This window comes from Castor canadensis, chromosome 1, assembly GCF_047511655.1.
Source record: "Castor canadensis chromosome 1, mCasCan1.hap1v2, whole genome shotgun sequence".
NCBI lineage: Eukaryota > Metazoa > Chordata > Mammalia > Rodentia > Castoridae > Castor > Castor canadensis.
In genome coordinates, this window is record NC_133386.1 from 24,276,814 (window position 1) to 24,292,137 (window position 15,324).

Consider the following 15,324-nt stretch of genomic DNA (forward strand, 5'->3'; position numbering starts at 1 on the left):
TGATTTTGGGAGAGTTTAGTTTCTTAAGTTCCATGTATATTCTGGTTATCAGTCCCTTGTCTGATGCATAGCTGGCAAATATATTCTCCCACTCTGTGGGTGGTCTCTTCAGTTTAGAGACCATTTCTTTTGTTGTGCAGAAGCAATCTACATGTTTAATGCAATTCCCATCAAAACTCCAATGACTTTCATCACAGAGATTGAAAAATCTACCCTAAAGTTTATTTGGAAACACAAGGGACCACGAATAGCCAAGACAATACTCAGCAAAAGGAGCAATGGTAGAGGTATCACAATACCTGATCAAACTATATTACAAAGCAATAAAAACAGCATGGTACTGGCACAAAAACAGACTTGAAGACCAGTGGAACAGAATAGAGGACCCAGATATGAATCCACACAACTATACCCACTTCATTTTTTACAAAGGTGCCAAAAATATATGATAGAGAAAAGACAGCCTCTTCAACAAATGTTGCTGGGAAAAGTCGTTATCCATCTGCAAGAAACTGAAACTAGATCCAAGTCTATCACCCTGTACTAGTATCAACCCAAAATGGATCAAGGACCTAAATATCAGACCTGAAACTCTGAAGTTAGTACAGGAAGGAGCAGGAAACACTCTGGAACTAATAGGTATAGGCAAGGACTTCCTCAATACAACCCCAGCAGCTCAGCAACTAAGAAAAAGGATGGACAAATGGGACTTCATAAAATTAAAAAGCTAAGTGCAGATTGTTAGTTGCTAGAAACTCTTAAATTAATGAATAAATTAAAACAGGGTAGTACTAGTTTTATAAGTGATACTCTAAAAACATTGCAAAATCCAAGAAAGTTGTGCTGGAGATGTCAGTAAAATTGAATACTTATCTTATTAGTTCATGTGTGTTCTGTTTGCTTAGAAAATATTAAAATGGACCCTGAGATTGAAATAGTAACTTACAGATGTAAGTTATATAATATTGAAATAACAACAGTGATGTAGACTTTTCTTGGTTGTTTTGTAAAAATCAAGGTATGATATGTGATTAATATAGCATACAATATGCAATGCATAGTGAATGTGTTGGTAACTTTAAGTTACACATGATTACTGTTGATTTTATCGAGTTCTTTATATTTTATCTGACTGTAAAATATAAAGTTAAGGGCTGAAATGATTTTAAAAGAGAACTCCTTAAAATTTCAGTTTTTGAGTCTTTGTTCTCTTCCAAACAAGTGACTTCAGGTGTTCTACCTCACCACACCCTCTGCCTGGAGCAATGTGGGCAGTGACAGTGCCCTGGCTAACTACCAGCCTACCAGGAGGGGAATTGGTTTAATTGCCTGAATTCTGGCTTCACAAAGCAGCTTTTAGACCTAAAGCTGGAGCAGTTCACATCTGTGACTGTCAGGCTTCTGCTTTGCAAATGAAGAAATCAGCTGTGTCTGCTCCCCTCAGGATACCCAGGGGGTCCAAGCCTCATGCATAAAGTCAAAACACACAGCTGATTTCCATATAGAATACAAATAACATATTCATTTAATATGATAACTCTTGAAACTTACTGCCACATTATTTTAGGCTTCTGTGCAGGTAATTACCATCCTGCTTAGGAAAAATCGATGAAACCATTAGATCAAAACCAAACTCCTTTCACTTCATTTGCACATGTGTCATTTCTATACACATTCATAGTATTTTTCTTAAATACACTCACACAGGATAATTTCTGTCTCTTTAATGTTGAGGTAATTTATGGTGATACCATGGGCTTTGTGGAATACAGAAGGACTGGGGAGAAGGAGGAAGGATTTGTTAGTTTTTATAAACAAAGTGCCTTATTTATTTACTTATTTTATAGCTATAAAATGAATATTTTTATTGCTTTGCTATCAAAACAATCACTAGCAGCTGATAAAGTGCAGGAATTCACAGGGTGCTATGCAATGAAGTACCATGTCTGACTTCACATCTGAGAGCAGGACTCTGGTAATGACAACTTTGATGGTTAGATTTTAATTACTCAGCCACTGCTCACTATACAACTATCTAAATAGGAGGGCAGGCACGTGATGTGCAATTTGCAAACTTTCATTATTACTAATTAGATTTTTTTTTCCTGTATCAGCCTAGCTAAACTGCAGCTACATTTCTGCAGATTGTTATTCCTTGTATGATTCTTGGTTAGAGCACGCTACAGAACATACTTGTATGAGATATGTAACATGGAAACGGAAGTAAACCATAATCACTGCACTCTGAGTGCCTGCAGAAGCTGCAATAGCTACAACAGCTCACACACAATATCACGGACCTGCTGCTTCATTTCATAGTACTATGGCAAGAATTCTGCCTGCAGTTCCTCCAGCTGCACCTGGCTTTCCTTGTTCAGCTTGGTGATTTCTGAGCAAGAAATGTGTGAAACTTTGTGGCCCCAATAAATACACTATCTCAAAAAACATTGATTTGACGTGTATTTCCAAATTTGATTGAAGGTCCTAGTATCAGTTGTCTAAATAAGAGGTTCAAAGTCAATATATGAGTTTTCTCATTATAATTGTTTCTTGAGCACAATGTTTCACAGGTATGTACTGGTATTCCATCGTGTCATATAAGGTATGAAACTTATCAATTCTTTTATTTTGGCAGTACTAGTGTTTGAACTCAGGGCTTCATTGCCTATTTGTGAAATAGGCAATCTGCTGCTTGAGCCAGGGTTCCAGTCCTGTTTGCTCTGGTTTTAGAGATAGGGTCTTGCTTTTTGTTCAGGCTAGGCTAGGCCACATTCCTCCTATTTTATGCTTCCAGTTGTCATTAGAATGACAGACATACACCACCGTGCCCAGCTATTGGTTGAAATGGATCTCATAAAATTTTGTCCAGGCTGGCCTCAAACCACAGTCCTCCCAATCTCAGCCTGCCATGTAACCAGGATTACAGGTGTGAGCTACCAGCACCTGGCCTAGTATCAATTTTTTATTGGCATCCAGTGGTCCTATTATTAGTTATTAGTTCTAATACTTCTCTTTTGTTTTATTGTCATTATTTCCTTTTTAAAAAACAACATAACAGAAGGTGGATAGATGTCCCAAAAACAGTGAGATATTAATCAAGTATGTTCAAATGGAAGCCACTTTAATGGAGGCCAGCCTTCTATGTAAGTATTAAACACTATGTGACAGACTTTACAAGTTGCTGCTGAGAAATCTTCCCAACTCAACTCTCCAGTGCTTAGAAATTTTTTTTCAGAGAAACTATAATATCGTGTTCTTTGTTATCATTAGCAATGCATCCATTTTTAAAGAGTATGTGTTTCTTAGAAAACCCCGGCCATTAATATGGACAACATGCTGGCAGAAGTAGGTCTGTGAGCTGCTACCTCTTCAGCAAAATTCATTGTACAAATTTGAATTATATATAATGATATGCTATTATATATAACAATTTATTTATTTACTAATTGTTATAGCTGACAACTGACACAGAAACAAGAATGTTGATTGGGGGTGGATTGAGATGGGACATTGTTCACAGTCAGCAAGTGGGTGTAGATGAACACTCACACTTAGAGGTGATAATTTAGAGTTCTCTGGTATACAGATATGAAACTTTTTTTCAGATAAGCATTTGCTCCTCTTTAGTATGTCATGGTGAGGACTTGTCTTAAAGTACCAGATGACAGGGATAACATTTTTCTTACCTTACATTTGATCTTTGCTTTTTTCAGAAACCTAAGATACTTAAGTGGTATCTTCACATTGTCACTGATGGCTCCAGTGGAGTCTGCCCAGGCAAATGATGGAGTTGAAGAGTGAGTATGCATTCATTGTGGAGTGTGTGTGTGTGTGTGTGTGTGTGTGTGTGTGTGTGTGTGTGTGATGGAGGGATAACAACATTGCAATATTACATGACTGTAGCCAGTCAAGCAAAATTCTCACATGAATGGTTCTTCAAAAATTTCATTGTGTCTTCTGCTGTACTCTTCACACTGAGATGTTCTCTTTTCAACTTATAAATACCTTGCACTCTATAGAAAGCAATATAGATGTTTGGAAAAGATACAAATACCATTCCTTAAACAGATGTACCATTTTCCTTATTTCTGTACCATACACAATAAATATTTACAATATATTTTAATACTTTCTCAGTAAGTCATAAAACAGTCTTGCCTTGATTTTGCAAGTTAGAGGAGCATGGTTTTCTCAAAATGAATAAACTCTTAATTATTAATTAAAATATTAAGAATTAATTTCTGATTTTTTTTCTCCTAGAAACTAGTTTTATTTTGTTACTGCTCACTAGTCTCAGAAATTTTCACAGATAAATAAATTGAGTAAGCTACATTGTTCATCTCTTTTCTTTGATTCTGAGACTCCTAATTTTCATGGACAGAGAGATAGATTGATGTCCAGATAGATGAATGTGGATATAAATAAGAAAAAAATACAAATATGTATTTCAAAATATTAGAAAACAATGAACAGGACAGAAGTGGTAATAGCTTGGAAATTTTTCCTTCTGTTCCTTGGAGGAACTCAAAACTTTCAAATTCCCCCTACAATAGTGAAATAAGGGCTAAAAACAGGAAATAACTGAAATTCTCATTATGTAAATTTCCTGCTGTAACTACTACCAAAAAGTGATGAACATCTCAATGAAAGGTTTCCACATTTAGTTTCATTATAATAATTCCTGAATCTCTCATTAATATAAAACTACATCTGCCATTTGAAATTTTCTACCCACATACTAAGAATTTTAATCAGGATCTTACTGCCTCCATTTGTTTCAAAATAGAAAAATAACACCACCTAACATTTCAAGAAATTGTATACAAGGTGAGAAATAGAAAAGATGAAGAAAGAAAATTAATTTTGTAACAAAGAATATGAATTTAGAAGAAAGCACCATAAATACTATACCTCAATATATTACAAAAGATATTACATTTACAAAACAAGAGCAAAAAGTTGTGGAAAGTAAGACTAAGGGAATAATGAAAAAATAAAGCAGGAAGGTAAATTAAAGGAAATTCTTTTGAAAGTAGAAGAAAATAATAGAAAATATTAGGGATCTAACAAAAGGCATAAATGATTAATGCAAAAATGCATATGAGCACCCAATATGATCTTCAGAAGACTACAATCAGTGGAGTAATACTGGTGAATATTTTCTGAAATCAAACACAGTTTTTCATGGACATGAGTTTATATATTAAAGGACTCTATTGTGTGTACCTAATAGAAAGAAGGTAAATGAAAGGCAAGAAATAAAACATTCACCTAGTAATACCTCGTTAAATTTAAAGAAAATAGCAAACCCCTTGCAAAAATCACTAAAAATGTTTTGTTCTTTCAGTTTCCTCTCAAACACATGTAATTTAAAATTTGGCAAAATATCTGAACAGACATCTCCAAATAAGGTAGACAGATAGGAAGCATTAGAAGAGATGTCCGTATGTTGACAGGATATGTATATTTAAACAATGAAATAGCATTGGGTATTTATTACAATGGCTAAAATCTATAAAGCTGACAAATACAGATGTGGAGACGAAGAGCATCAGGAACTCACATTTTCATGGGAATACAAAATGGCTCACTCACTTTAGAGGACATTTTGTCAGTTTCCTGTGACATACTCTTACCATACCATGAACTCATAATGCTCCAAAGTTAAAAGAAGTTTGTTTCCAAAGTATGCCTACTTTTGACACTTTTATTCACTATGGTACTAGAAGTACTAAAACACTTCCAGTCACATAACAGAAAGAAATAAAGATCATTCAACTAGGAAGAGAAAATCAAAATCAAATTGCTATTCTTTGCAGATAATATAATCTTATTTATATAAAACCAGAAAGACTCCACCAAAAATGCTATCCTAACAAATAGATATATTCAGCAAAGTTTCAGGATACAAGTTTCATGTATGATAGGTGAAATATTTGAAATAGAAACAAAGAAAGCAATCCCATTTTATATTATCTAGCAAAAATTATGTAGGAATAAATTTAACCAAAAAAAGGCAAATGACTCTACAATGAAAACAATAAAACATTGATGAATGAAAGGAGGATGCACATACACAGAAAAATGGAAAGATATCTCATGGTCATGGATTGTAAGAATCAATATGGTTAGTTAAAATATGCATACTACCCAAAATAATCTACAGATTAAATGCAATCTATCAAAATAACAATGACATTATTCAAAGAACTAAAAAAAAGAAATCCTTAAAACTGTGTGGAATCACAAAAAAAAAAAAAAAAAAAAAACCCTGAATAGCCAAAGTCACCTCAAGTAAAAGGAACAAAGAGAGAGACATTGCAATATCTGATCTCAAAATATGCTCCAAGGATGTAATAACCAAATAATATATTATGGGCATAAAAACACACATAAAGGCTGAAGGCAGAGCTCAAGTGGTAGAATGCTTGCCAACTGATTCTTAACAAAGTTTCTGAGACATGCATTAAAGAAAGGACAGTCTTTTCAATAAATAGTGATGGGAAAATTGGACATTCACATGCAGCAGAATGAAACTAGATTCCATCAAGCACTAGTTACAAATATCAATTCAAAATGGATTAAAGACTTAAATGAATGATTTGAAACTATGAAGCTATTAAACGAAAATGGAGCAATGCCTCAGGAAATTGGAATGAGCAAGGAATATTGGGCAAGATATCAAAAGCACAGGAAAGAAAAGCAAAAACAGACAAAGATCATATCATAAAACTAAAAGTCTTCTGCACACCAAAGGAAACTGAGTGAGGAGACAAGCAATGAAATGAGAGAAAATATTTGCAAATTATACATCTGATAAGCAAGTTAATATCCAAAATAAATAAGCAACTCAAAGAACCCAATAGCAAAAAATAAAAAGTAAATAACCTGGTTTTAAAATAGAAATATACCCAAGTAGAATGTTCCAAGAAGATATACAACTGTTCAACAGGTGTATATTAAAGAACATTCTTTTTTTTAACCAAGAAAGAAAAATTTTAATCACAGTGAGATTTAGTATATAAATGTTCATAGACTTTACCGTCTATATTCTACACTTGTTTGTCTCTTCCCAAATTTTTTTATTGTTGTATTGGGTGGGGGTATATTGTGTCATTTGCAAAAGTTCTTACAATAAGTCAATATATATGTGTGTATATATATGTATAGAGAAAGAGAAGGAGAGAGAGAGAGAGGGAGAGATAGGTATGTGCATATATATCTATATATATTATACTTGAAATCTTAAAATCACTAATAGTCAGGGAAATGCAAATCAAAGCCACCATGAGATGACACCTCATTTTAATAAGAATGGATATCACAAAAAGATCTGGAAGTATAGCCCAGCCACAAAGTACTTCTAGCATGAGTGAAGACATGAGCTCAATCCAAAGTATTACAAAACCAAAAAAAATTTTAAAAGACTGAAATAAAAAGCAATAATTTGTAGGAAATGAAACATGCATGCATTGTTGGTGGGGCTATAACTAGCATAGCCATTATCAAAAATAGTATGGAGATTCCTCAAAAAATTATCATATGAACCAGAAAGTTGCTGTCCATTGAAAGAAAATTAAATAATTATGTCAAAGAGATATCTGCTTTCTCATGTTTATTACAATGTTATTAGGTTAAGAAACAATCTAAGTATCCACCAAGTCATTAATGCATGAAGAAAATGTGGTTGGCTATACAAAACGCAAAGCTATTCAGCTATAAGAAGAATAAAATACCATTAATTGTTACAACATAGATGGAACCAGAGATCATTATAGCAATTGAAATAACGCAGAAAGACAAGTATCACATGATCTAATTGATATGTGAAATGTAAACAAAACAAAAAAAAGCTAATCTCATAGAAGTAGGGAATGGTGGTTACTAGGGGCTGGGGAGAGTACTAAGAGGTTAGGATGAGGAAAGGCTGATAAATGGGTAAGAAATAGTTAAATAGGAAGAAGGCATTCTAGTGTGCTTTTGCAGAGTAAGGTGACTACAGGTAATGTACTGTATATTGTAAAGGACTAGAAGAAAGAATTTTGAAAGTTTTTACTATAAAAAAGTAAAATATTTGAGAAAATATATGTTTACATTGATTTTGACTTTATACTATGATACATGTATTTAAATATCACATGATTTCCCACACATATGATTTTTCTGTTTTTATATATCAATTAAAATTTTTAAATGAAAAACTCATGTCCATACAAAAATATGCACTTTGTTTTTCTTTTATTCATATGTGCATACAATGTTTGGGTCATTTCTCCCCCTTTTTCCCTACCCCTCTCTTACCCCCCTGCCCCTTCCCTCTCCCCCCCACCCCCTTGCTACCCAGCAGAAACTATTTTGGCCTTATCTCTAATTTTGTTGAAGAGAGAGTATAAGCAATAATAGGAAGGACCAAGGGTTTTTGCTAGTTGAGATAAGGATAGCTATACAGGGAGTTGACTCGCATTGCTTTCCTGTACATGTGTGTAACCTTGAGGATTTTATTCATAATTACCATTTTCTTCAGGAAATTTGGGACTTAGCTAAAATAAACAGGGCATAAGAAATCATAAATCCAAACATGGTGAAAACAGTAGAAGGGGGTCCTAGAATATCAGCAGTAAACCTAGACTAGAAGACTGAGAGTCCACAAAGGAGCAAAAGACAGCGGTCAGTAGGAGATAATAAAACCTTAGAAAGTTTTCTCAATTCAATAGAAAATTTAAATAATGATTAAATGATGAGGACAATAGAGTAAAAGGAAAGACAGTAATATTATGTTCTTTGGGAGTCAGCAGCGCAAAGAATCTGTCTCCCCACCTAGACCACAATTGCGCTAGTGAACACATCTAGTGCACGCTGACTGTTTTCTGGCCTCGGGGGTCTACTGAAGGCTTACAACTTCCAGGAAAGGCTTGGGTAACAAATGGCAGTTAATTTTGACCAAGTTCACCATTTAAGACATAGTGGCTCACCATCCCAGGCCCAGAGCCACAAGGCCAGCAGCCATACATGTGTTCCTAGAGTAGCTTGCCAGTGGCTTACAGGAGCCAGAGAGGGCAAAAGGGATCCAGTTCTCCAAAATCCTAGATCTGTGCTCTAATCACAAACTTCTGATTCTGATGACAGAAATGAAAAGAGGAATTTGTTGTTATATCCCTTTCTCTGTTGCAAGTCTTTTTCCCTCTGATTAAAATGACTTCCAGGGAACTTAAAGGGCCTGAACCCTTTTGTTCCCTTTGCTTTTTTGCTCCCTGTTGAGTCAGACAGGAAAACTAGGACACCCAAAGAAACTGTATCCTTGGTGAAAAATATTCAGTGGCAATGAAAAAGTGAAAAGACTTAGAAGACCTGAAATTTACATTCAAGCTGATCCTCAACTCTAAGACAACCTACAACAGTAATAATAATAAAAGTAAAGAATAAACTGTACTGGATGTTGTGGTTCATGCCTATATTTCCCACTAGTCCAGAGGAAAAGCCTGAGAGGTGGGCAGTTAAAAGCCAGTCCATGGAAAAGGGTAACAAAATCCCATCTCAATAAATAAGCTGGGTGTGCGGTTCATGCCTGTAATACACCTTCATGGAGACATAGGTATGATGATTGCAGTCCTAAGCTGGCTCCAGGCAAAAATTTAAGACCTTATCCAAAAGCCAACTAAAGCAAGAAAGAGGTGGGGTGTGGCTCAAGTAGTAAAGCATCTACCTACAAGTTCCAGGTCCTGAGTTTAAATCCAGTACCACTAAAAAAATAAATAATAAGAGACAACAAACAAAAGCAGTAACCAAAAAAGAAAACTCTAGATAAGATGGAGAATCTGATCTCCAGAGTTAGCACTTGTTAACTTTAGGTGTTCAGTTTCCAGCCAAAAATTATAAAGCACACAAAAACACAGAAAAATGTAGCTCATTGAAAGGGAATCAAATAATAAATCCACACACTGCCTTTTTAAAATACCAGAGGAAGGCTGGGGATATGTCTCAGTGGTGAAGCACTTGCCTAGATGTGTAAGGTTCTAGCACTGATTCCCAGTGCCAAAAGAAAAAGAAAAGAAAAATTAAAAAGTCTTTGTGATGGTTAACCTTGGTTGACAATTCAGATGGATAGAGAGATGCCCAGGAGATTAGTAAAACCTTTCTGTGCATGTCTATGAAAGTGTGGCACAGTAACAGAGGAGCAAAGACTGACCTGGAATGTGAACAGCACCATTCAATTGTCTGAGGGCAAGGACAGAACAAAAGTGAAGAAGAAGAAATACACTTAGCACCTGCAAGCTCTTCCTGAGCAGACGCATCCCTTGCTGCTGCCATCCATTTCCAATGAACAAACTCCAACTTCTTCAGTCTTTCAAAACAGACTCACACCAGTGACCCTTCAGGGAACTTCTGGTCAATCAGCACTTACTGGGACTGAATTGTTGGTCCCTCTATTCACAAGGCTTCAGCTTCTTGGACTAAGCAACTACCAGATTATCTGTTTCTCTAGCATGCTATCCAGCCTCTAATCATGAAAGTCAATCTAACAAATCCCTTTAATAACTATACATATAATAAAATATATAATATTCTTTAGGTTCTGTTCTTGCAGAGGATCCTGACTAATACAGATCTGATGTCAGGTCTAATACACAAAGACCTTAAAATAATTAACTTAAAAATAATCCCAGACCATTAAAATAATATGTGGAGAAAGATCAAAGTGCTATGAATAAAATTGAAATATCAATAAAGAGATAGAAAATCTAAAAAAAAAGACCCAAACTAAATTATTCAGCTGAAAATAACAGTGACTCATGATAAAAGCGAGAGCACACAAGGGAGGGGAGAGGATAGGTAAGACACCTAAAAAACTAGCTAGCATTTGTTGCCCTTAACGCAGAGAAACTAAAGCAGATACCTTAAAGCAACTGAGGCCAATAGGAAAAGGGGAACAGGTACTAGAGAAAAGGTTAGATCAAAAAGAATTAACCTAGAAGGTAACACCCACGCACAGGAAATCAATGTGAATCAATGCCCTGTATAGCTATCCTTACCTCAACCAGCAAAAACCCTTGTTCCTTCCTATTATTGCTTATACTCTCTCTACAACAAAATTAGAAATAAGGGCAAAATAGTTTCTGCTGGGTATTGGCGGGGGAGAGGGAGGGGGCGGAGTGGGTGGTAAGGGAGGGGGTGGGGGCAGGGGGGAGAAATGAACCAAGCCTTGTATGCACATATGAATAATAAAAGAAAAATGAAAAAAGAAAAAAAAAACATGAGAAATAAAAAGAAAAATGATAGTTTCATAATTAAAAAAAAAATGAAAATAACAGTGACTGAAATGTAAATGATACTAGAGAAATTAAAATGTAGATTTGGAAGTACATCCTTATTCACCTTCTTAACTTCCTTCTTTTACCCTCCCTCTCTCATATGTTGCTTCCCCTTAGCGTAACCTGTTTTTCATAATATTGCTTGTATTTGTATTGGGTCTCTATTCCACATATGAGAGAAAACATGTGGCCTTTACAGGAATGAACATAGAATTGTTAAACTTGTTGAAATCACCATAAGAAGAGGGCTAGGGTAAAAAGGAGAAAAATAGAGATGAACCAAATTCAGGTTATAATACATATATACATGAAAATGTCACAATGAAACACCCTGAATAGCTAGCTTAAACAAACAAAAATGCCATTTTTTTTTTAATAAAAACAGAACAGGAAGGCAATACAGATCCTGTCTGGGGAATAGGTACCAGTGGGAGGGGGGAGACTATAAGAAAAGGGAGTCAGAGGGTTAATAGAGTAGAAGGGTTCTGTACACATGTATGTAAATTGAAAAATGAGACCTGTGAAAACTATTCCAGGAATGAGGGGAGGGGGAGTAAGGAGAATGTTGGAGGGTGAATTCAACTATGACATATGTAAGAAATTTTGTTAATGTCACAATGTACCCCCAGCACAACAGTAATAAAAACAAAGTATTAAAAAACCCTCAAACTGAAAAAAATGTAATTTGGAAAGAAGAATCAATGAACTTGAAGTTAGGGCAATTGAAATTATCTAATTTGAGAAACAAAAGGAAAAAAAAAGATTGAAGAAAAAGTGAACAGAATGTAAGGCACCTAAGAGAAAGATCCTCTGTCACCACTGATATGCCCTGAATGAAATTTCAAGAGAGTCCTGTATGGTGAGATGAAATGACATCAGACAGTAACTTAAACTCATTTGAAGAAATAAAGGTCTCAAAGCAAACAAATAGGCACTATAAGAGATAGCATTGTAACATTCATTTGTGAGTCTATATTTTGTTTTGGGCATAATTTAAGAGACTAGTGCATTTAAAAGAGTTATTAGTTTATGTCTTGGAGCACATAATGAATAAAGGTGGAATCTTATAACACCAACAATCAAGGGAAATGAGAACCAGAAGAGCAGAGTTTCAGCTGGTATACATTTAATTACAAGTGGTAGAACTTTAGGATGTTAAATGTAATTCCTATGATAACCACAAAGAAAATGTTTATGGCATATTCACAGAGGATAATAAGAAAGGAATTTAAAACATTTCCCTAGAGGAAAAAAATCAATTGAACACAAAAGGCTACAATAAGGTAGGAAATGAGGCACCAAAAAAGCTATAAAGAATATAGTAACAATACACAAAAATCAGTTCTACTTCTATATACTAACAATGAATAAGCTGAAATGGAAATTACAACAGAAATTCCATTTACAATATCATCAAAATGGATGGAATTCTTATGAATTAATCTAACCAGAGAGATAAATGACTTGTGCATAGAAAACTACAAAACATTTTTGAAAGAAATTAAAGTAGACATAATTAGTGATAGAGTAAAAGATTCTAAGTGTTAAAATGTCATTATTATCCCCAAACAATTCACAGATTCGCTATAATCCCTATCAAAATATCATTTCTTGAGAAATAGAAAGGCCCACCCATAAGTTTGTATAGAATCTTAAGGGTCTCCAAATAGTCAAAGGAATATTGGAAAAGAAGAGAAAAGCTGGAGAACTCACACTTCTTGACTTCAAAACTTATTTCAAAGATTCAGTATTCAAAACAGTGTGGTACTGGAATTAATATGGAGATATAAACCAATGAAAAAGAATAGGAAGCCCAGAAATAAACCTTAATGGTCTAATGATTTTTGAGAAAGGTGACAAAACCATTGAAAGGGAAAGGAACAGACTTTTCAACAAATGGTGCTGGAGAACAGACTATTCACATGCAAAACAATAAAGTTATTCTTTACTTAACGCCATGTGCTAGCTATACATCAGACAAAACACTGATAACCAGAATATACAGGGAACTTAAGAAACTAAACTCTCCCAAAATCAATGAACCAATTAAGAAATGGGCAACTGAACTAAATAGAACTTTCTCAAAAGAAGAAATTCAAATGGCCAAAAGACACTTAAAAAAATGCTCACCATCTCTAGCTATAAAGGACATGCAAATCAAAACCACACTAAGATTCCACCTCACCCCTGTTAGAATACCCATCATCAAAAACACCACCAACAACATGTGTTGGCAAGGATGTGGTGAAAAAGGAACACTTGTACACTGCTGGTGGGAATGCAAGCTGGTGCAACCACTCTGGAAAAAAAAATTGGAGGCTTCTTACAACTCCAAAGGCACCTGCACACCCATGTTTATTGCAGCGCTACTCACAATAGTCAAGTTATGGAAAAAACCAAGATGTCCCACTACTGATGAATGGATCAAGAAAATGTGGTATTTATACACAATGGAATTTTACTCAGCCATGAAGAAAAATAAAATGTTATTATTCTCAAGTAAATGGATGGAACTGGAGAACATCATTCTGAGTGAGGTTAGCCAGACTCAGAAGACCAAAAAATCATATGTTCTCCTTCATATGTGGTCTTTAAATCTAGGACAAATACAGCAATGTTGTAGGACTTGGGTTACATGACAAGGGGAGAACATATATGGGAGGTATGGGGTTAGATAGAAAACCCAAAACATGAAAGCATTTGATGTCCCCACTCTAGAGGAACTAATACAGAAACTAATATTAAACGACATTAATATTAGTTTAATATTAACTAATATTAAAACGACAGAGGTCAACATGAGAAGGGGATCAGGAACCAATGTAAAGATCAGTTAGAGATTAATCAACTTAGGTTTTAACACATTTGTACATGAAAGCAATGCTAGGAATCTCTTTGTATAGCTGTCCTTATCTCAACTAGCAAAAATGCTATGTCTTTCTTATTATTGCTTATTTCTTCTCTTCAATGGAACTGAAGAAAAGCTCAGAACAGGCTCTGCCTGGAGGGGAAGGGGAGGGGGGAAGAGGGTGGGGGCGGAGGCAGGAGGGAGAAATGACCCAAACAATGTATGCACATGTGAATAAATGAATAATAAAAAAATAGCCTTGTACTTAGTTGGAATCTGAAGAGTGAGAAGTGAAAATTTGATGAGAAAGAAGTTTTTGAAATTTCCAATCCCAGAGCTCTGACTCATTTATTTAGCACTTACAGTATGCCAAGCATTTTCAAGGTACTAACTAAGGATAAAGCTTTCTATATGTCTGTCACTATCAGCTTATTTTCACCAGGGAAAATCCTCCTTTCACGTGTGTACACTACAAAAATACATTATTCACTTAAGACTTTTAATAAAATCTTAATTACTAAAAAAATGCAAAATATCTCAAAATGGACCAAAAATCTCAATGTAAAGCATAAAACTATAAAAATCTTAGAAGAAAATGTAGATTGGAATTGACAATGAATTGTTGAATACGACACTAAAGACATAGGTAGCAAACAAATAAACAAAAGAAGACAAGTTGGACTTGATGAAAATTTTAAAACTTTGTGCATCAAAAGACAGTGTCAACAGAGTAAAAATACCATGCACAGAATGGAAGAAGATATTTGCATAGCATATAGATAATTAAGGGATGAATATTCAAAATATATAGAGAACACCTAAAAACCAACAACAGCAGCAAAACTTCCTTACAAATGGACAAGGAAGTCCTGGGGACTTACCTCAGTGGTAGAGTGTTCTCCTATCATGTGCAAGGTCCTGGGTTCAAGTCCTAGTACCCAATAAAAATGGAAAAAGAACTTAAATAGACATTTCTCTAAAGACCATTAGATACATGAAAGGATACTAAACACCACTAACCATTAGAGCAATGCAAACCAAAATTCCAAATATGATGTTGCTTCAGATCATCAGGATATATAGGATTTATAGGATGGCCACTTAAAAATGTAAACTAACAAGGGATTCAGGGATGTGGAGAAATGGCACATATACTTTTGGTGGGAA

At 34.9% G+C, this 15,324-nt stretch overlaps 1 long non-coding RNA gene across 1 annotated transcript in view; it reads right to left on the reverse strand.

The window, feature by feature from the left end:
* Positions 1-15,088, reverse strand: part of LOC141420674 (uncharacterized) — a 59,577-nt gene extending 44,489 nt beyond the window's left edge. Inside the window, exon 1 of the long non-coding RNA XR_012445198.1 lies at positions 15,039-15,088. This is a non-coding gene — a long non-coding RNA (uncharacterized lncRNA). The remainder of the gene's footprint in view (positions 1-15,038) is intronic.
* Positions 15,089-15,324: the final 236 nt, after the last annotated feature.